The sequence below is a fragment of the Zea mays genome, chromosome 5 (assembly GCF_902167145.1).
Source record: "Zea mays cultivar B73 chromosome 5, Zm-B73-REFERENCE-NAM-5.0, whole genome shotgun sequence".
In the NCBI taxonomy this organism is placed as follows: Eukaryota; Viridiplantae; Streptophyta; class Magnoliopsida; order Poales; family Poaceae; genus Zea; species Zea mays.
In genome coordinates, this window is record NC_050100.1 from 48,533,177 (window position 1) to 48,554,912 (window position 21,736).

Below are 21,736 nucleotides of genomic sequence, written 5' to 3' on the forward strand. Positions count from 1 at the left end.
CGGATTCACCGGCTCCCGAGAGGACAGCGTCCGCGCCTCCAAGGTACCGACTGACCCAAGCACCATCACCACCTTGTATACCTCCCCTTCCCTCCCCCATCTGCTGCAGGACCCGTACGCCGGCCTTCGCTTCACTCGCCCGCCAGGTTCATGGACGTACGGGCGAGATCTGGAGCGCGTCTCTGCTGGTGTCCTTGGAACGAAGACGACCTGGCAAAGAGTCCCCTTTTCTTTGGTAGCATCGATAGGTGGAGCTGCCAAACGCTATCCCATCCAGATGATGTTTGGCTCAAAATTGCCCTGCCTTCAGGTTCGAAACCCAAATCCAGCATCTTATCTGCTTCATCTAGAACCTATGCAAAAAAAGTAAGAATATATATCACACCATATAAGTACGTCAACAAAAGGGAACACAATAATTACTCATTAAAGCATAACCATGAAAGTGTAAGCACAGCAGTAATCCCAAGAAATATTTGATGTGATTGATGCCAGCGAACCAAGTTCAAAGAAATTACCCATCTTCCATCATTTAAGGGGTGCTGAACCCTTATTTCTCTTTTTTCACAGCAGAAAGCAGTTTTTTCAGAGCAGAAAGCAACTTTTCTCACATGAGACAACAGAACCAAACACACCCTAAACTACTGAACTACTTTTAACTACAAAACAAGTGGTGTACCTTTCATACAGACAATATATGTAGGTTTAGCATATCATGCCAAACAGAAAAGGTCTGACTTGCTCAAAATTAGAAAATCAAATAAAAAAGAACGAAGGGCTGGTGAATTAGAGATCTGACTTGCTCAAAATTAGAACTTGGTGACCCTGTTGCTGTTCAGAGCACTTCATATTTGTGACTGGATAGAATATATATACCATGCACACCACACTTCATAGACAACAAGAATAGCAAAAAAAGACACAACTGGCTTACCACAAACGAAACCTCATTAAGACAGCAAACACCCATTTCAATAAGGTCTTTCATACGACCAGGAGTTCCGATGACTATATCCTGCAACCACAAACCCCAAAAAAATGAATACAGGGTCAGCCAACAGTATGTTTTTACACAAATTAACTGTCAAAGATTGATTGGGGACACAGTTACATTACATGTCCTATATAGTAAAGAAAGATTGAGTTTCCATTAAGTGAAATCCGTGAAAAAAGAAGTGGTATGGTAATGGTTTGGTATGCAACGATATCAAAAGTTCATAACTTAATCAATATTCAATATTCAGTACAATTATATGAACTGTGGCTGGGAAAAGAAAAATGAAATCAGTTATCTTACCACTCCAGATTTAAGGGCAGATATTTGGGGTTCCTTTTTAGTTCCACCATAAAGACAGACTGATTTTATCCCAAATGGTGCACCAGCCTCACTAAGTACATCTGAAATCTGGCAAAATACAGAAATGTGTAAATTATTCTTGTATGTTCACATTCAACCATATTATTTTTGTTCGCAATCAAGCTTACAGATTACTATGAATTAGTTCTTTTTCATTATCTCACACACCAAACAGGATATGACATGTGCATTTTTGTATTAAAAATGTAAAATAATTATTATGCCTCTCTTTCCCAACAAACAAATGGCTATTGAGGACAGAATCTTCTAGGAAAAATCATGTTAAAAACTTCAAGCAGCAGTAGAAGCTCGAAAAAACAACTGGACCTGAAGTAATGATTATTTCAGAAAAGATTGTCAAATAAGAAAAGCTTCAAAGATTCATCATGCAATGAATTAGCAGCACGAGCAGTGATAGTGACATCTGTTTTGATTGAAGTACTGTGTTCAAACATCTAATCTGGAGTGTATACAGAACATCTGCTTTTAGTTGACATGGTTTGGTTCGCTGCAGCTTCAGAGTACCAGTTTTTCATAATGTCTATGTTCGCTGCAGTTTTTCATAGTGTATACGGAACATCCGTTTTCATAATGTCTATGTTCATTCTTTAGACCTTTGTAATCCATACTCGGTCTATAATAGGATTTATTTTTTTCTTACAATTCTGGTTTGATCATTCTTTCAAGTAGTGTGTTCGTTCATATGTTCAAAAAGCAGATGCTCCGTTCAAGTTTGGGGTTTAAATTTGCTTTAATTCCAGTATAATTCCCTGTTAAAAAATTCAAATAGATGAGTAAAATGACATCATTTGATTTTGCATATGATTCAAACAGGTGAAATGGATTACAGAGGTACTTCAACATGTACTATCTTGTCACTGAGTTTGTTTCTTTGCTGTCAGGTGTTGCTAATATTAATTCATTGACATCCAGGTAATAACACCACTAATGATTTTTTTAGACCCCACTGACTGGGCCAAACTCAATCATTGGTAGAGTTGTTGTTGTTCACGCTGCACCTGATGATCTTGTAAAGGGTTATTATGTTCAACACTTTTCCCTTTTGTGTGTTGAATGGTGGTGTTTTTCATCTGTTCTGAGCTAAGTTTTTCACATTTGTTTTGAGTTCAGATAGTCCTATAATCAATATATATATATATATATATATATACATGTTTATGGAGCACGTGAATAAAATCCATGTGAGAGTGTGACTAATATATCATATTATTAAATGGTCTAAAGAGTTTTGGTAAGGCTATGGCAATGGAGTTTTGGTAATATTTATTTAGTTTTCCTTGAAATCTATCTGATATGAATACCTTTGGATGTCTGTGTTTTTTAGTTGTGAATCTCAGTTGTCTAACCAAATTGGATTCGTGAGTGTAGTAATATACCAGTCGTAGGCATGTGGTAGTCTGATTTAACTTGAATACTCTGATTTGGAATTCAGAAATGAACAAATACTTTTGTTTAGTCACAATGTGGTTGCTTCATATGATGCATTGTTATTTATATAATAACTCTTTTTGTATTTAATAATTGTTCTTGTTCTTTTTCAGTTTGTAGAGCAGCTCTTTTTAAAGTTCCCCTCCAAGCTGACACCCCATCCACCATCATCATCGGCGCATCGTGCCTTGTTCGCTGCTTGTGACGATCACCGTTCTCTTCAATCGCTTCGACGACGGTGAGTTGGAGAAATTGTTCTGTAACCCAAACTTGTTATGTATTGGTTAATCATGCTTTGAAGTAGTGTGTTGAATCATATACTCGGTTCAAATTCTTTATGAACACTGAAAACATACATATGTAAGAAAACTGGAAGTGAACATGTGGTAGGATAAAATTCTTTAACAGGGGTGCTGATCTAACATAGTACTGTGTGTTTGTGGTTAAATTATGCAAGTTTTCTCTTTCTTGCTAATCCAGGGAACAACTCTAATCACTGATTGGTAAACTGAATGTGCCTTTCTTTCGTTCATTTAAATAAAATTTATTTATTTTATTTAAAGAAAACGATAGGTAAAATCTTCAGTCTGTAGAGTTTGTTAGACGTGTTATCTGAAGTTGAGATAACTCTTGGAACCACTTTTTTCTGTATAGGATATTAATGAAAAAAAAATCATGTCTATGGACTCCAGGAGCTGCTTAATAGTTATAGAGACTGCAAATGCACAGTTATCTCACAATGATGGAGTGCTCATTATTGTTACTAGATCCTTGACTTTGGATGAAAGCGTTTTCTGTAGGTTTACCTGTTCATTCTTCCTAGCACCATAAGAAAGTGGTGGCTATTATGTTCTCACTGATATATTTAGGTTTATTTCAGAAAGGAAAACAACTGAGATAAATCAAGTTGCTACTCAAGAAAATGAAATCAGTCAGAATGGTAGACCTACATCTAAAACATGCTCAGCATTACCAGAACCTATTCTAGCTCACTGGAGTGTGAACTCAGACCATGTGACAGCTGATAGTAATGTCACGAAGAGGCAAATTAGTGATCCTTGTACTAATGGATTGATGATGACGCTTCACTCGGGAAAGCATGATGGATTGACGATGAGATACCCACCCTGGTGGTTGATCCCCTTCCTGAAGGCTAGGATCAAGTGAGGTTTTAGTTAGTCCTTTTGTGGTGTTTGTTTTGAGTTTATTATGATACCACCTTGTTCTGTTGCTGATATGATGATTTCGTGTTCTGAAGACTGAAGGAGATATTTAATTAGCATGCATCGAATCTTGAGAGGGAGCGGGCCGGCTGGCCACCAGAGGCCTCCTTTTTGCTTAACCGCACGCGCCACCTCCTGGCCTAGCCTTTCTTCCTTCATTCCCTTGGCTTGCCTGGTGTATCTACTACCTCTATTCTTCTTCTATTCCTCATCCCCGCTTCCCTCCTCTGTTGGGCGTCTTCCTGCTCCCTTCAGCCCTCACCTCCCAAAAACAGACAAGACTCGACAGCAGGTCCTAAAGGTAAACACAACACCTTCCTATCCACCTGCTTGCTAATGGTGTAATGGTGGTGGCAGCGGCCGACGATTTAGAACAACAATCTACGGTTTTCTACCAGTTCTTCTATTTTATTCTGAAATTTTTAGACTGTCACAAACCTTTATGAGGCTCTGGACAACTGTGATGGAATTCTATGTAGGTAGCGCTTTTTATGCAGCAATCAACTTACAGAGCAGATGCTCTCTTGTTGACAACTCTCATAAGAGTCGATAAGGTATGTATTGTTTACTTCATACAAGAAAGAAAAGGATATATTTAAAATCTGGCCTTAGTGTAACATCCATTTGGGTTCAGTTTGTAGGTGTAACCCAATGTATCTTCAACAGTTCTAAAGGATCGAACATGTTACTAGAAAGAGGTGAATGAAAGGACTAGATAAAGGTGAATAAAGCCAATAGTTTTTTTCTCGTGCAGAGCTTAGTTGGGTCTGCCCTGGTTCCACGGACATGAAAGAGAACTCTATCAATTTGTGAAGATAATTTTGTGAATCACTTGAATTTTTGACTGCTTGTATCGCACTTGACTGCCTGGTTTCAGTTTATTTATTAGCATCTTTGCGTCACCAGTGCTTTACCCATACTACTCTTGAATTGGCATACCTTGATTCTAATGTAATTTATTTTAGCCTAATTTGTGTGAATCATTGAATTTGCCACGTGATCATACATTATAATCAGTTTCTCTTCGCCTTACAAGAGCCTCTACATAATCAACCAATCCTGCAGCTGTGAAACTGAAGAACTGTCAGCCATGTCACAAATCCAAAACTGTTAAACAACAGCTGTATGTGTTGGACAATCCATCCATCCATCAGGAAACCATACCAGGATCTATTGAACCAGCAGTTTTCGCGATTGAGGTTTGGCCACCAGATTTGATGTCGCATATTACCATAGGTGATTATGAAGATTGCCTATTTTCTAATGAGAGCCTCAACTTACAGGTGTCATATTCCAAAGAAGCTTTATTTGCACAAAACAAACAGACAGTTGCATAGATGGTATTACCTTTACAAATGCAAGGACATAGGAATATTTGAGTTAAAATCCTTTGTGTTGTTCGCTTCGGATTAAAGCCAGTTGTTTGAGACAAAAACACTGTAGTAGAAGCCAGTACATATTAAAGTCAAGCGAATAGGTTGTAATCTTCTTTCTTTTCAGGAGCTTTTGATGGTGAGGACTGAGGAGGCAGCAGCCCACACCTATGATCTTGCAGCGCTCAAGTACAGGGAATCAGACTGCAAACTGAACTTCCCAGTAAGTTCAGAGAGTTCAGCATGCACTTGTCCTTGTTTCAGTACTGTGCTTTGCTGCTAATTCTATTCAATGTGTAGCTTATGATCTGTTTTATAAACAGATTTTAAGCGATTAACATGTTTATATCTTCACATTCTCATTGTTTTAATTTACAAATCATTAGGCAGGCAACATATATGTCCATTTTTTCCCAATCCTATTAATTTGGGGTTATAGAAATGCTCGTACATCATCCCTCTTTGTTAGGAGTAGCTAGGTAGTAATTTAAGTACATGGCCCAGTTGAATAGTCGAACCTTGTAAGTATGGCAGTGATATAGTGATACCTTGCCTGATTGTAGTACATGAGGTTTCTTGTGCGGCAGCTAGCCGCGAGTGACTGTGGGTGAAGCTCCTACCGGCGGATTTCGGCGTGAAGCGCCTCCGCCTGCACGGCCACATCGAGGGCTCAATCGACGACGCCAGGGCCAAGCCTAAGGTGGAAAATCTGGTGGTGCCAACTAGCAGCTATGGCGCCATCGTACGCCAGCGTCATGTTCCGCGCTCAGCCACTCCAGGAGGACGGCCGCTCCACGCACGCCATCCACCTTTGCGCCTTCTTCTCTCTAACCCAGGGCTGGTGCCCTCCCCATCCACCTTGCCATCCACCTGTTCGAAAGGGAATGGGTCTGGGCTGGTCAGACTTCCATGGTCTAACCCAGGGCCGCGGATGAGCTCACCGAGCAGCAGGCCAGGCAGCTCAACTTCGACCTCGATTCGGCCTACAGTGCCTTCTTGGCTGCGCTGCCCGCTGCTGGTCTGTAACCGGGCAAGGATCTACCAGCTTGATTTTTATTTGGTTGGTTCGGTCTATTATGCTTTTGACACTGGAGCACTACTCTCCACTACTGCAGTACTATAGATATCTGTAATTTCGGTACTGCTATTTGTTGTCAATAAGAAAGTTTTGTTTTCCTTTGTATACAGTAAATATGTTTATTGCATGGTATACATTCACATTACAATGCTTGCAAATGGCCTGTTTATTTGGGTACATTTATTCTATTCTTTGTGGAACATATGAAGTGATAACTGTATAATATATTGTTCTCTCCCATTATATGTCATTATCTTTCTACTTGATGGAGCCATGAATGATCTATTTTCTTCTTTGGGTTACAAACAATATAAATGAAGAATGGCATAGTTGACAACTTGGGGTGTTCTTTGAGTGGTTGAAGCTCATTTGATTTGGGAATTAGCTGTTCATAAACAGTGGGACATTATGCTCACTACCTTGTACTTCACTTGCTAATAATCATGTGCAACAGCTACCACCTTATCTATTATTCAATTGTATTGATCTTGTTGATAATAAACAGAAAATATAATTCAAATTACTATTATTTCAGTTCCTGACACAACTTCATAATAGCAAAATCTTGTGTTTGAGTTTTTGACTGCAGATCAGTAACGCTCTGCTCTCTAGATGTGCATTTTTTATTGTGCTATTTTGTCTGCTGATGACAAAAGTGCTGAGTTTATACTGACCTGATTCTTGTCAATGAGTTCTGCAATATTTGTATGTTATATGCATTACCGCATGATTTATGCATGATGCCATGTATGGTAGGAATGTAGGATGTTTGCATATGGTCTGTTCATTTGGATATATTTCTTACCGTTGGGTTTTATAAATCAGTAAGTGGAAAATATATAGTTGATTCCTGTAGGCCTCATGATCTTTCTATTTGTAAGAATGATGCAGTTGGTATTGTTGATATGTGCTATTGGTTTTGTCGATTCCTTTTTGTTCTCTAGATCAGTTGTAATGAAAATAGAGAACCTATACCTGCAGTGCACTCAATTATAGTATGGTTTGTCATCTTTGAATGTTCTTTGCAATAGCTGACCTGCCTGCTTTTATCAAAAAAATCATATTCAATGTCTGCTATTGGGATTGTTAACCCTTGCAGTTTGCAAGTCCAGTATGTTCCAACATTGATACCCACCCTAACAGATGCCCCCTTTTACTGATTATATGTTGTGAGCTACTAGCAGTTAGCCAACTTATTTTATTTTAGGATGTTATGAAACCACTAGGAACTGTTCCAATGATTTTTTGGTAGACCTGCATGTAAGAATAAGAAGTAGGCATTGTTGCCTATTAGTTTACTTTGAATCTTTATGTTTAATATTATTTGGACAACGACTATTATGCAAATAGTCATTAGGTGCAAACATATTTGCATGACTCTTGGTCCGTTATCTCTACTGCACCATATGTATGCAACGAGGGCGTCCACCCGACGTCACCATGCCCCCGCCCCCGCCAGTCCGCCGCCATCGCGCGGCACCACCAACTGCGCCCGAGCCCTCGCCTCCACACCTGTCCCCACGCGCGGCGCAGCGGAGCCATCAACGCCCTTCCCCAGCCGGCTTCAACGCTGATGGAGCCATCCTCGCCCCGAATCCTCGCCGCAGTCGACGCCGCGCCTCCCATCTACGCCTGCCTCCACACTCGTCCCTACACGCGACGCAGGCCGAGCCATTAGCGCCCTTCCCCAGGTCGCCTTCAACGCCGTCACCACGCGCGGTGCAGGCCGAGAGCCATCCTCGCCCCAAATACTCGCAGCAGTCGACGACCACCTCCCATCTACGCCCGCCTCCACACCCGTCCCCACGCGCCGGCTTTCGTCACCGACCCACTTCTTGAGTAAGCGTGTGAGGCACCCTGGTCCATGGGCGGATTTCGGCGTGAAGCGCCTCCGCCTGCACGGCCACATCGAGGGCTCAATCGACAACGCCAGGGCCAAGCCTAAGGTGGAAGATCTGGTGGTGCCAACTAGCAGCCATGGCGCCATCGTACGCCAGCGTCATGTTCCGCGCTCAGCCACTCCAGGAGGACGGCCGCTCCACGCACGCCCTCCACCTTTGCGCCTTCTTCTCTCTAACCCAGGGCTGGTGCCCTCCCCATCCACCTTGGCATCCACCTGTTCGAAAGGGAATGGGTCTGGGCTGGTGGTGGCAGCAGATACTTCCTCGACGTCGGCACAAAAAGGCATATTTGAGAACTATTGTGATCCTGGCATCTTGGTAATGAATTACTGATACTATATTTCTGACAGGTTGACTCTTCAGGTCAATCTAGGAGTGTATGTAGCAGATGGAAAATATGAGCTATCGTTTTTGCATTAAATTGTTCCAAGTTTCAAGTAGGCATTTTAGTTTCTTTTACTTATTTTTATACTGCTGAATTTGATGCAAAAAGTCTCCCCCTCTTTAGATCTACTTCCCTTGTACGTGAATTCCTTTTATCTTTCCAATATTTGTTTCCACGATCATCAGACTTTTTCTTCTCTTGCACGCCATTAATGGCAGCAACGATCTCTTTTCTCGACGCCCTCGCCTCTCTCTGCTGTATAAAATGCAAGATCACGGTCTTCTTCCCCCACCTCAACCGAGCCATATCCCCTGCTCGCTTCTCCTTTTTGCATCGCATGTTACTTGCTGCCAGCTCGACGTACGCCCTCCGTTCGCGACGCCGAAAGTCTCGCCGAGCTCGCTGTTCATGTGCACCCTCTGTTCGCGACGCTGGAAAGCCGTTGCCATCGTCCAAGTTCGTCATCATCACTAACTGTTGCGTGGTCGAGCCATGTGCGCCTGACGTCTGAAGCTGTGTCGAGTGTCGCTTCTCCTTCGTACGCTGCTCCACGTCAAGTTCGCTCGCGTCGTGATCTTCTCCCTTGTCGTCACGACGCCGTGGTCGAAGCCCCGACGTGCTCCTCTGCCCTGCTAATGTTCCAAGGTACAAATTTTGCATATCATATTGATGTTTGTCGTTCCGTTTCTATGTTCCATATAAATTTTTTACTACCGTTGCAACGCACGGGCACCTACCTAGTTAAGTTATAAAGTGGATAGATATATACCGAAACAAACAGCAGAGTGCTGCAAGGGTATAGGTAGTACCGCCCCCATCAACACACAGGGACGCCAACGCCGTCATGTCTCTCATGACACTATGACAGACGACGACGACTCCGTAGAGCTGGACATGGATAGATAGATAAATACAGTACTGAATACTGATGTATACCTTGCAGGTGCGTGGAACGGTAGTTGGGCGACCCTTTCTTCAAACCGTGGCCCGCCATGCGACTTCGGTGAAGAGCTGCCCACTGCAGGCTGCAGGTAATGGGACTGAAACAGCGAGCGGCCGGCCCCCGTTTTGAAAACTTCTGCTGCTGCCTCCGGTTGCTTCTTCTGCCGCTGCAACGCCAGCGCACCATGCATGCATGCATGGTAACCAACAACCTTCTTAATTTACTGCAGTGCGCATATGCATCGAAGAAGAAGAATCGAACGTGACCTGGCCGGCCGCCGGCTTGGCCCGGGCTTCACATGCTCTCATTCAATTACCCGGCCGGCCAAGCTCATGGGATGCGAATTGCGACGAGCTGAGCTAGCTAGCTATCTACTATATATATATACATCGATCCTCCAGACGAAACAACAGCAACACAGGAACCGTATCCCCTCAATAAATGGATCCAACGCCTCCTCTCATCGATCTAGCTAGGCGTCTCTACCTCTGCAATGAATCGATCTGATCTCTCAGCTCATTTCCTTTCACATCGGGGCCGGCCGGCTGGCCGGAGGCAAGGATATGGCGTATTGGCAGTGCAGGATGAGGGATGGGGCTGGGGACACCGGAGTAACTCCGGCGCTACCTAGCTCCTCCGTCCCCGCAGCGCGTGGTTAATACGATGTCGCGCGCGATGGCCGTGTGGCAGTGGCCGATCTTGATCTTGATCTTGACCGCGGGATCGATCTAGTCGAGGCCCTTGGCTTTTTAATTACTGCGCCTGTCTGTACGTACTTACTATTAATTGTACTAACGGCGTGCATGCATATATGGCTGGCCGCCCTCACGCGCACACTGTCACGATGGACTGAGCTACAGCGAGTCAGCGAGACGCCTAGACCTGCATGCCGCCGGCCGGCACGTACTCGCAGTCGCAGTGGCGCAAGCGCAAGCAACAGGGGCTATGTTTGAAGCAGTGTGGGGTGCTTGTTTGAAGCAGTATAGTCATTTGTTCAGCTTGCAAACATGGGAGGGTTGAGAAGGATCCTGAGACCCAGCAGGTGATCACAATACACAGTGAGAGGTTACTGTATAGGAAGGTGTTCTTGACGTCGAGTTGATGAATAATAGGCCATGCTGCTGATGTTGCTATGTTCAAAACTGTCTAGATGGTTTGTGGTTTAATGACTGGACTAAATGTCTACTCATAATCAATGTCATGTTCTTGCCGGAAGCCACGAACAACCCATCGAGCTTTATACCGTGCCAATGAACCATTTGGATGAAGCTTGTGGCGGAAGATCCATTATCATAGATCACATTTGCACCCGCTGGCTTAGGAACAAGACACCAAGTATTGTTTTCATCAAAGCATTAAATTCCTCTTGCATAACATGATGCCAATTTGGATCTTTGAGAGCTGTGCGGTATGTGGTTAGCATGTGGGTTATGGGTGGCTCTTGGGGTGGCTCATGTGTGTGGGCATGCAGGTTTGTGAATTGTTTGGGTTTGAAGATGCCGTGTTGAGCCTGGGTGCGCATGTGATGACGAACGAATTTAGGGGAAGCATAGTGAAGTACGGGTGCTAAGAGATGTGCATGGAGCAGAAGGGGGTGAAAGATTCCAGTTCTGGTTGCAGCGCAGGAGATGAGGGCTCAGCGTGGCTGCGGGGTTAGATGCAGCACTACCGGAATCACGTTCTTTGCCGAGTGTCTAAGACACTCGGCAAAGGCTATTTTACACTCGGCAAAGGCTTTGCCGAGTGTAACACTCGGCAAATAATACTCGGCAAATATTTCATCGACAAAGGGTTCTTTGCCGAGTGTTTTTTTCGGACACTCGGCAAAGAAAAACACTCGGCAAATTAAGAATCGAAAAAATTAAAAAAAACAGCAAAACATTTTTTAAATTCTAGGAACAACTCTCCAACCCTACCCTATTAGCTTACCCGTTGCCCTATCATTTTTTACTATTATTTTAAATCAAACTTATATGTTTTGTAAATGGTGAGATTCGAACTCGCAACCGTTCTCTCGCGCATACCCTCATATACCACTACATTACTACACCAATTATATTTATATTACTTTTTCATTCCCCATGTACTATAACAAATCGAGAGTAATTTGATTATTTAAGGCACTAAATGAGTTCATTTATAAATGTGACCAACTATAAAGTTGCATAACTTTTTGAGATCTACAAGTTTTATTTTAATAGTTTCTACATCCGAGACCGTTTACAAAATTTGAATTTTAAATTTGAAAACTTCACACGAAATTTTCAATGATAAGATGATTTCAAATCAAAAAATTGTCAACTACAAAGTTTCATTACATTTCAAGACCTACAACTTTTATTTTGGTGGTTTTTCCATCCGAGACTGTTTGAAAAATTCAAATTTCAAAATTCAAACATAGTTTTGCATAACAAGATGATTTCAAACTAAAACATTGTCAACTACAAAGTTTCATAACTCTTCAATACCTACAACTTTTATGTTGGTGGTTTTTTCTTTCGAAGTCGTTTTCAAAATTAAAATTTTAAATTTTTAAAATTCAGACGTAGTTTTCGTTGACAATATGACTTCAAATGAAAAAGTTGTCAACTATAAACATCTATAACTTCTCAAGATCTACAAAGTTTATTTTGGTTGTTTGGTCATTTGTTTATCTCAGATGATAGTTCTAACAATATGCACAAATTCTATACGTCTCTCTCGTAGTTTCATAAACTACGAGAGAGATATAGGTTTTATGAACAAATTTATTTTTATTTTGTCATATGAAGAAATGTTCAATATATAAATTGTACATCATGATGAGTTATACAAATTTGTAGTTGAAAACTTTTTCATTTGAATTAATTTACTACTTTAAAATGTGATTTTTAAATTGTCTTTGCCTAGTGTTGGAGAAAAAACACTCGGCAAAGAGCTCTTTGCCGAGTGTTGTATTTGTGACACTCGGCAAAGAGTCCTTTGCCGAGTGTCAAAAAAAGACACTCGGCAAAGAAACTCTTTGCCGAGTGTCAAAAATAAAACACTCGGCAAAGAGCTTCTTCGCCGAGTGTTTTCTTTTACCGAGGGTTTTTTGCGTGGCACTCGGCAAAGAGCTCTTTGCCGAGTGCCTGAAATAAAACACTCGGCAAAGAATATGGCACTCGGCAAAGAGCCAAATTCCGGTAGTGCAGGGCCATTGGAATCTGCGTCGGTCGAGTTGGGATGGAGAGGTCGTTGCAGAGAAGCACATATTTTGGGTGTAGGCATCGCAGAGCCATGGTAATTTGTGCTAGCTAAGGCATGGATCCTGGGGTACGAGGAAGGAGATGAATCATGCAACAAGATCGAGGCGGAGTCGCTAGGATTTGTTGTGGCTGGAGGTGGTGTTGGTTGTGGTGTGTTGAAGGGGAAAATGTGTTCATCAAATATTACATTCCGAGACGTGATGACTTTGCAGGTGTTCAATTCTAGGCATTTTTATCATTTGTGTTCGTGTGGATAACCGAGGAATGCACATGGGATAGACTGTGGAGCCAATTTGTGGGCCATGATGGATGAAAGGTTGGCTTAGCAAAGGCACCCAAACATATGGAGATGATAATAATAAGGTTCTTGGCCAAAAAGAACTTGATAGGGTGTAACGCCCCAAGGTCCCCAAACACCCCGAGGTGTCACTAAAGTTACACTTCCCACAAACTGGTATAAAATTTCGGTAGCATCTCCTTGGAAAAATGCATAAACGAGAAAACCATAGTGTATAAACATATTTCATGATAAGAAAAACATACTAAACATTATTAATTATGCTAGCAAAGGAAAGACCACCATAACGATAAGAACAGATTAAATCAATTGCACACACTTATTAAAAGAAACCAGCATCCTTTAACCCGGAGTTTCTGATTAAGTCATTACTAAGCAGGGGCAGAGTTATTTAGGAGTGTAGGTGAACGTGTTGTTACTTCCCTCTTTTCCCAACATGATTCAAGTACCTGCATCAAGCAGTGCAAGAGTGAGATGACACATCTCAGCAAGTAAAATGATTATCCAACTGTTTGACAACATAAATACAGTGTGTTACCACCAACTGATTTCACAACTCCCTTTTTAACGTTAGGGTGCAGCAAGAATGCAATGTACATTACACCTAGTTACCACATCTCAAAGATGAAAACCTCAAGAGTAACATAGCAATGTCACATTTCACATATACCCCATGAGTGCATATGACTACAAATGCAAATATGATTTCTGCCTTCATATCTCTAGGGATATGAAGCTGCATCGTATCCCTTCTCGGGCAACATACGATGCTTAATGTACCGGTACGGTCGGACCATAAGATCACGACATAACTTCAAATGCAAGATGAATGATGCACTATGCATGACATGCCAACATAATTCCACATCTTTTAACATGCTTCAAATAGATACTTCAACTTCATCAAGTTATGAATCAACCACCTATAATATTCTTGAATCATGATCCTCAACATATTTAAACAGTGGAACATGAATATTTTCAAATGAACAAACCTCTTAATAGAATTCAATGATTTGCTGGTTTAAATGAACAAACCTCTTAACGTGATCTGCTGGCACCATGGCGAGATAGTGATCCCACCATGTCCTAGCAGAACCACAAAGCTGATGAGCTGCGAATCTGGTCTTGGCAATGTCGGGGCATGTGCCAACGAGTAGTGGGAACTTGGACTCTATCACCCTGAGCCAAACGTCTACGTCGTGGGGAGCTTCCACCTTAGTGAAGAGCGGGGGCGAGTACTAAGGAACTCCTAGTATGTCACCATGGCCGGTGGAAGCTATTGGTCGCCACCCCCGAACTACTGAGCTGAGGGTGGCACTGAAAAAGCTGCCGCATAATCTCGTTCTGCTGGGTCATTGAAAGGGAAATGTATCCTTGGGACACTCCTATAAGATTTTGGTGATTAAGTGCTCCACACAAATGTTTTGAGAAATATATGTGCCAAAGACTTAAGAAGTGCAAATCAAGAGTAAAGGTATGTTTCTAAGACTTAGTACATTGTTTTGGAGACTAATGTATTGTGTCTAAGTGCTAGAAACAAGAAAATACCAATTTGGAAAAGACTTGGCTGAGCAGCCAAGACTCTGCGCAGTCTGGGTGCACCGGACTGTCCGGTGGTGCACCGGACAGTGTCCGGTGCGCCAGGCTGACTCTGGCGAAATGGCTGCTCTCGGGTTTCGTCGGCGGCGTACGGCTATAAATCACCGGACTGTTCGGTGAGCCAACAGTCGGCCCGGGCCAACGGTCGGCCGCGTAATACGCGCGCGACGCGTGGCAAAGCCAAGGGTCAGAAGGGGGCACTGGACTGTCCGGTGTGCACCGGACAGTGTCCGGTGCGCCAACGGCTCTGAATCTCCAACGGTCGGCTTCGCCAAAGAAGGAAAGAAATCCGCACCGGACAGTGTTCGGTGGTGCACCGGACTGTCCGGTGCGCCAGGCGACAGAAGGCAAGAATTGCCTTCCTGGAATGCTCTCAACGGCTCCTAGCTGCCTTGGGGCTATAAAAGGGACCCCTAGGCGCATGGAGGAGTACACCAAGCATTCTCTAAGCATTCCTAAGCACCAAGACTCCAATTCCGCGCATTTGATTCTTTGTGATAGCAACTAGAGCTCCATTTGAGTAGAAAACTCTTTGGGTTGTGTTGTGAGCTCGAGTTGTGACTTGTGTGTGTATTGTGCTCTGATTTTGTGTCTTGTGTGCGTTGCTCATCCCATCCTTACTTCCGTGCTTCTTTGTGAACATCAAATTGTAAGGGCGAGAGGCTCCAAGTTATGGAGATTCCTCGCAAGCGGGATATAGTAAACAAAGCAAAACACCATGGTATTCAAGTGGGTCTTTGGACCGCTTGAGAGGGGTTGAGTGCAACCCTCGTCCATTGGGACGCCACAACGTGGAGTAGGCAAGTGTTGAACTTGGCCGAACCACGGGATAAACCACTGTGTCTATCTGTGTTGATCTTCTTGTGGTTATCGTGTCTTGCTAGAACTCCTCTCTAGCCATTTGGCTTTATTGTGCTAACACCTAATCAAGTTTTGTGGCATTAAGTTTCAAGTTTTACAGGATCACCTATTCACCCCCCTCTAGGTGCTCTCAATTGGTATCAGAGTCGTTCTCTTCACGAAGGGACTATTCGCCCGAAGAGATGGATCCTAAGGGCAAGGGGATGGTGGTCAATGATAAGGAGAAGGAGTCCTTCGTCAATGATCCAAAGGATGAAAAGCCTACTGACTCGCGCGCGAGTCACAAAAGAAAAGACGGGAAGAAGAAGAAAATGAGACGCATCAAGGAGATCGTCTACTACGACGATAGCGACGAGTCCTCTTCTTCCCAAAAGGACGACGACAACGACTACGAGAAAAAGAAGACGGTTAATTCAAATTTTTCCTTTGATTATTCTCGTATTCCACAAAGTTCCAATACTCATTTGCTTTCCATACCCCTCGGTAAACCCCCTCACTTTGATGGAGAGGACTACGGATTTTGGAGTCACAAAATGTGTAGCCACTTGTTCTCTCTCCATCCAAGTATATGGGAGATAGTAGAAAATGGAATGCATTTTGATAGTACGGATAGTCCCATGTTCATCAATGAACAAATCCATAAAAATGCACAAGCTACTACTGTCCTTTTAGCATCTTTATGCAGGGAAGAATACAATAAGGTGAGCGGCTTGGACAATGCCAAGCAGATCTGGGACACCCTCAAGATATCACATGAGGGAAATGACGTCACCATGCTCACCAAGATAGAGTTGGTGGAGGGCGAACATGGGAGATTTGCAATGATCAGGGGAGAGGAGCCAACCCAAACGTACAACCGGCTCAAGACCCTCATCAACAAAATAAGGAGCTATGGAAGCACACGATGGATGGACCACGACGTCGTCCGCCTACTGCTAAGGTCGTTTATTGTCCTTGATCCACATCTTTTAAACAATATTCGTGAGAATCCTAGGTACACCAAGATGTCGCCTGAAGAAGTACTTGGGAAGTTTGTAAGCAGGCGGATGATGATCAAGGAGGCAAGATACGTCGACGATGCATTGAATGGCCCAATCCATGAGCCTCAAGCCATTGCTCTCAAGGCAACGAGTAGCAAGGAGGCGCTACCTAGCAAGTTGGCGCAAGTTGAGGCGGCGGGGCTAAATGAGGAAGAGATGGCCCTCATCATCAAGCGCTTCAAGACGGCGCTAAAGGGCCGCAAGGAGCATCCCAACAAGAACAAGACGAAGGGGAAGCGCTCCTGCTTCAAATGTGGTAAGATTGGTCATTTTATCGCTAATTGTCCCGATAATGAGAGTGACCAGGAAAAGAAGAGTGGAAAGTGGGAAAAGAAGAAGAACTACAAGAAGGCAAAGGGCGAGGCACATCTTGGAAAGGAGTGGGATTCCGATTGCTCCTCGTCCGACTCCGACTACGAAGGACTCGCCACCACCGCCTTCAACAAATCATCCCTCTTCCCCAACGAGCGTCACACATGCCTCTTGGCGAAGGAGAAGAATATATGTACTCGAAAGTCTACTTATGCTTCTTCTAGTGATGATGAATCTAGCGATGATGAAATAGATTACTCTAGTTTGTTCAAGGGCTTAGATAGAACTAAAATTGATAAGATTAATGAACTGATTGATGCTTTGAATGATAAGAATAGATTGTTAGAAAAGCAAGAGGATCTTTTGTATGAAGAACATGATAAATTTGTAGAGGCACAAAAATCTCTTGCTTTAGAAGTTAAAAGGAATGAAATGCTTTCTTGTGAACTATCTACTTGCCATGAGACAATTTCTAGTTTAAAAAGTGTTAATGATGATTTGAATGCAAAACTAGATGTAGCAAATAAATCTAACTCTTGTGTAGAACATGTTGTGATTTGCAATAGGTGTAAAGATTTTAATGTTGATGCTTATAGTGAACACCTAGTTTCTATTGCAAAGTTAAATGATGAAGTGGCTAGTCTTAATGCCCAACTTAAGACTAGCAAGAGTGAATTTGACAAACTAAAATTTGCAAGGGATGCCTACACTATTGGTAGACACCCCTCAATTAAGGATGGGCTTGGCTTTAAGAAGGAAGCAAAGAACTTAACAAGCCATAAGGCTCCCATCTCCACCAAGGAGAAAGGGAAGGCCCCTATGGCTAATAGTGCTCAAAAGAATCATGCATTTATTTATGATAGGAAATTTTCTAGAAATATTCATCATGATAGGAGTTGTAATGCTTATGATTCAAATGCAATGTTTGCTTCAAGTTCTTCCTATGTGCATAGTAGAGATATGCCTAGGAGAAATGTTATTCATCATATGCCTAGGAGAAATGTTGCTCATGTTCCTAGGAAAATTAATGAACCTTCTACAATTTATCATGCTTGCAATGCTTCTTTTGCAATTTGTAGAAAGGATAGAAAGGTGATTGCTAGGAAATTAGGGGCAAAATGCAAGGGAGATAAAACTTGCATTTGGGTCCCTAAGGATATTGTCACTAACCTTGTAGGACCCAACAAGAGTTGGGTACCTAAGACCCAATCCTAAATTTGCCTTGCAGGTTTATGCATCCGGGGGATCAAGCTAGATTATCGACAGCGGATGCACAAACCACATGACGGGGGAGAAGAAGATGTTCACCTCCTACGTCAAGAACAAAGATTCCAAAGACTCAATCATATTCGGTGACTGTGGGGGATAGATATCCCCCGGGTCCACTAAAAGAGTAAAAGACCTCACGAAAGGCCCAAGGGCCCAATAAATCGTGAGGTCATTCTTTCGTGGGCCTGGGGAGAAGCAACCAGCAAAGCAGATCGACATGAGGCCGGATTGGAGCAAACCCGGACGGCCCACAACGTCGAGCGAGTAACCACAACAGAGATCCGACTTTCCCGCGCTGGAGCCCCCATGCAACGGGGCCATGCAAGGATAAGTCGGCAAGGGTTACGCAGGGATAAACTCAAGAGGTTCACTATCTTTTAGCTACTTATTGTTATCATATCCACATGTATTGCCCCACGGTCGAGTATATAAGGCCTAGGGGGCACCCCTTCAGAACGACCGACCCTATTACTTAGCCACCCACGTCAACTCTCTGTATTCTCCATCCAGAGAGCTCTTTTGTAACCTCGTTCACCAAGCATACTCACCAGGACGTAGGGTGTTACGCGTCTCTAAGCGGCCCGAACCTGTAAATCTTGTCCACTGTCCCTCGTGCAATCGGCACGAACCATTTTGCTACAGTTGTCGACACCGTCCTACTCCTAAAAACACCTCGAGGGGCAACCCCGGGGGTGCGGTCGGACCCAAAACACCGACAGCTGGCACGCCAGGTAGGGGGTGTGTCGACGATCCAAGCTAGCTCAATGGCCGTCACCTTCTACAGCAAGATCACCCTGCGCCCCGGATCCGTATTCTGCTTCGGAACAATCTCATCTGTAGCGGATGAAGAGGGAATTCTACACCGTATCGCGGATCCGCCGGAAAGGGAGTCTCCTCCAACGAACTCCGAAAATACCGGAGAAGCGCAACCTCCAGCTCTTCGGAAAAAGATCTTCTCCGGAAAGTCGGGGGCCGAGGGCTCGCTGACCCGGAAAACTCCACTGTCTACTTCCCCGACAAAAGAATGGACACGAATCGCGAGAAAGAAGGAGACCAGGGAGAAGCAAATCGTTCTTTCCGTTCCTCCGGCCTCAAAGGAGAACGGAAAGAAGGTCGCCACGACAGCAGCACCATTCTACCCCGACGTCCTCTTCATCGGGAGAGTGGAGTCGCCTACCGTCTCCGACGACGAGCCGACCGCACCCGGAGAAGAACCGCCTCAACGAGAATCCCGCCGACGGAGGAATCGGTGCAGGAACGTTCGACGACATCACGCGGCTGGAGAACGGGGTCCGGAGCAGCCTGTCTCGCGAGACGAGGTCTCGGAGATAGGAGAAACTCCAGAAGAACGCGTCTTCAGAGAACGAAGGAACTCCCGACGACGTGATCGCCGACGGGCTCAGGAACAAGCCGAGCAAGATGCAAGGCAACGCCGGGAGAATCCATTCTTCGGGCGCAACCTGAATCCCGATTTCGCCCGAGCTATGAACACGCCGAGCGAAGTCGGAGGGGTACTAGCTCGGATAGCTGATGGACTTCCTCGAACTCCCGACGCTGAGGGCTATCGACGCCTGTTCACCCAGGCAGCCAACCATCTTCTACCGCTTGCTCACCCGCCGAACGATTTACGACACGCCATCAACAGTCGCCGAGATGCACGAAGCTCCATCAACGCTTCGCGCGAACGGCGGCATGAGAACGAGATTCGCCGTCGGGAGGAGTACGACAGGGATCATGGCGTCCCGGCTCAGAGCCAGGCCACCAGAACTGAGTCGGCAACGGCCTCAACTGGCGGAACCACCCGGGGACGGTCGAGGAACCACAACCACAACTCCCCTCCCCGGGACAGACATCGTCCCCGACGACAGGAGGACACGTGCGGAGTATCCGCTCTTACTCCGCGCCTTAGGGCCATTCAATGGCCTCCCAACTTCAAGGTATCCAATGTCGACAAATATGAACCTAAGCAGGATCCAGGGGGTTGGCTAGCTGTCTACACCACCGCTACTCGAGCTGCCGGGGCGTCCGAAGACGTGATGACCGCGTATTTACCCATCGTCCTTAGGCAAGACACGCTACAATGGCTGCGACATCTACCCCGACACTGCATCGACAACTGGGGGGACTTCAGTCGACGCTTCACCGCCAACTTCCAGTCCCTCTCCGACAAGCCGGCACAACCATGGGACCTCAAATCCATCAAGCACCGGGGGGATGAGACTCTCCGGTCGTACCTCAAAAGGTTCCAGACCATGAGAAATCGTATCCCCGAGGTCACGGAGGCGGCCGTGATCGAGGACTTCTACAGAGGATCCAACGACTCGGCTTTCGTCCGAGCCATACTGCAGAAGGCGCCGACTACCTCCGAGGAGCTGTTCCGGGAAGCCGACCTCTACATCACCGCCGACGAGCGGGCCCAGGACCTCATCGGAGGAACGAAGCCCGCACCGGCAGCACCACGACGCGATGCGAACCAGCAACCCGACAAACGATGGGAGAAGAGGCCTCGCGAAGAAGTACACGCCGCCAGACCACCTGCTTCTCGCGCCCGAGGAGGACCTCGCGGAGGCGAACGCACGCTGGACGACATCCTCGACACCCAGTGCCCGTACCACAAAGACATGCGCCACACTCTTCGTAACTGCCGGGACTTCAAGCACTCCATCGGGCACGGCTGACCCTTCCAACCTCTGCCTCATCCTCCACCGAGGGGAGGACCAGATGAACCACGACAACCCCATCAGCAGGAGGAGGGGGGAGGAGGAGGAGCTTTCCCACGCGTCGACAGGGAGGTCAACGTCATCTTCGGCGGACATGGGTCGCAGGAGAACAAAAGACAACAAAAGCTCAACGACCGCCAGATACTGGTGGCGACCACCGGTCCTCCCGCTCCATACCGGTGGTCGGAGCACCCGATCACTTTCACTCGGGAAGATCAATGGCTCAACTTCGACCATCCAGGCAAATACCCGCTCCTCGTCGACCCGGTGATCTGAGAGAGCCGGGTAAAGAAGGTGCTAGTGGACGGGGGGAGCAGCATCAACGTCACCTTCCCCCGGACACTCCAAGGCTTGGGAGTTCACCCAAAGAGCTCCACGAGTCGGACACTCCTTTCTTCGGCATCGTGCCGACGGAAGGGGAATACCCGTTGGGCCACATCTACATGTCGGTTACCTTCGGAACTCCGGAGAACTACAGAACCGAGTTCCTGAGGTTCGAAGTGGCGAACTTCGACTGCGGGTACAACGCCATCATCGGGAGGCCGGGGCTGGCCAAATTCATGGCCATCCCCCATTACACATACATGGTACTGAAGATGCCAGGACCGCAAGGAATCATAACTGTGCGCGCCGACTTCCAAGGCGTCGCAGAATGTTTCCGAGTGGCCATCCAAGCAGCCCTCAACACCAAGCCATCG

The 21,736-nt window shown here is 45.2% G+C and overlaps 1 long non-coding RNA gene across 1 annotated transcript; it reads right to left on the reverse strand.

Annotated features, from left to right (window-relative positions):
- Positions 1–283: 283 nt before the first annotated feature.
- On the reverse strand, positions 284–1,376 carry LOC109939539 (uncharacterized). The gene is made up of 3 exons (XR_002262011.1): positions 1,298–1,376; positions 935–1,015; positions 284–353 (listed from the first exon to the last, which is right to left on the reverse strand). It is a non-coding gene; the product is annotated as an uncharacterized lncRNA (long non-coding RNA).
- Between the last annotated feature and the right edge of the window lie 20,360 nt (positions 1,377–21,736).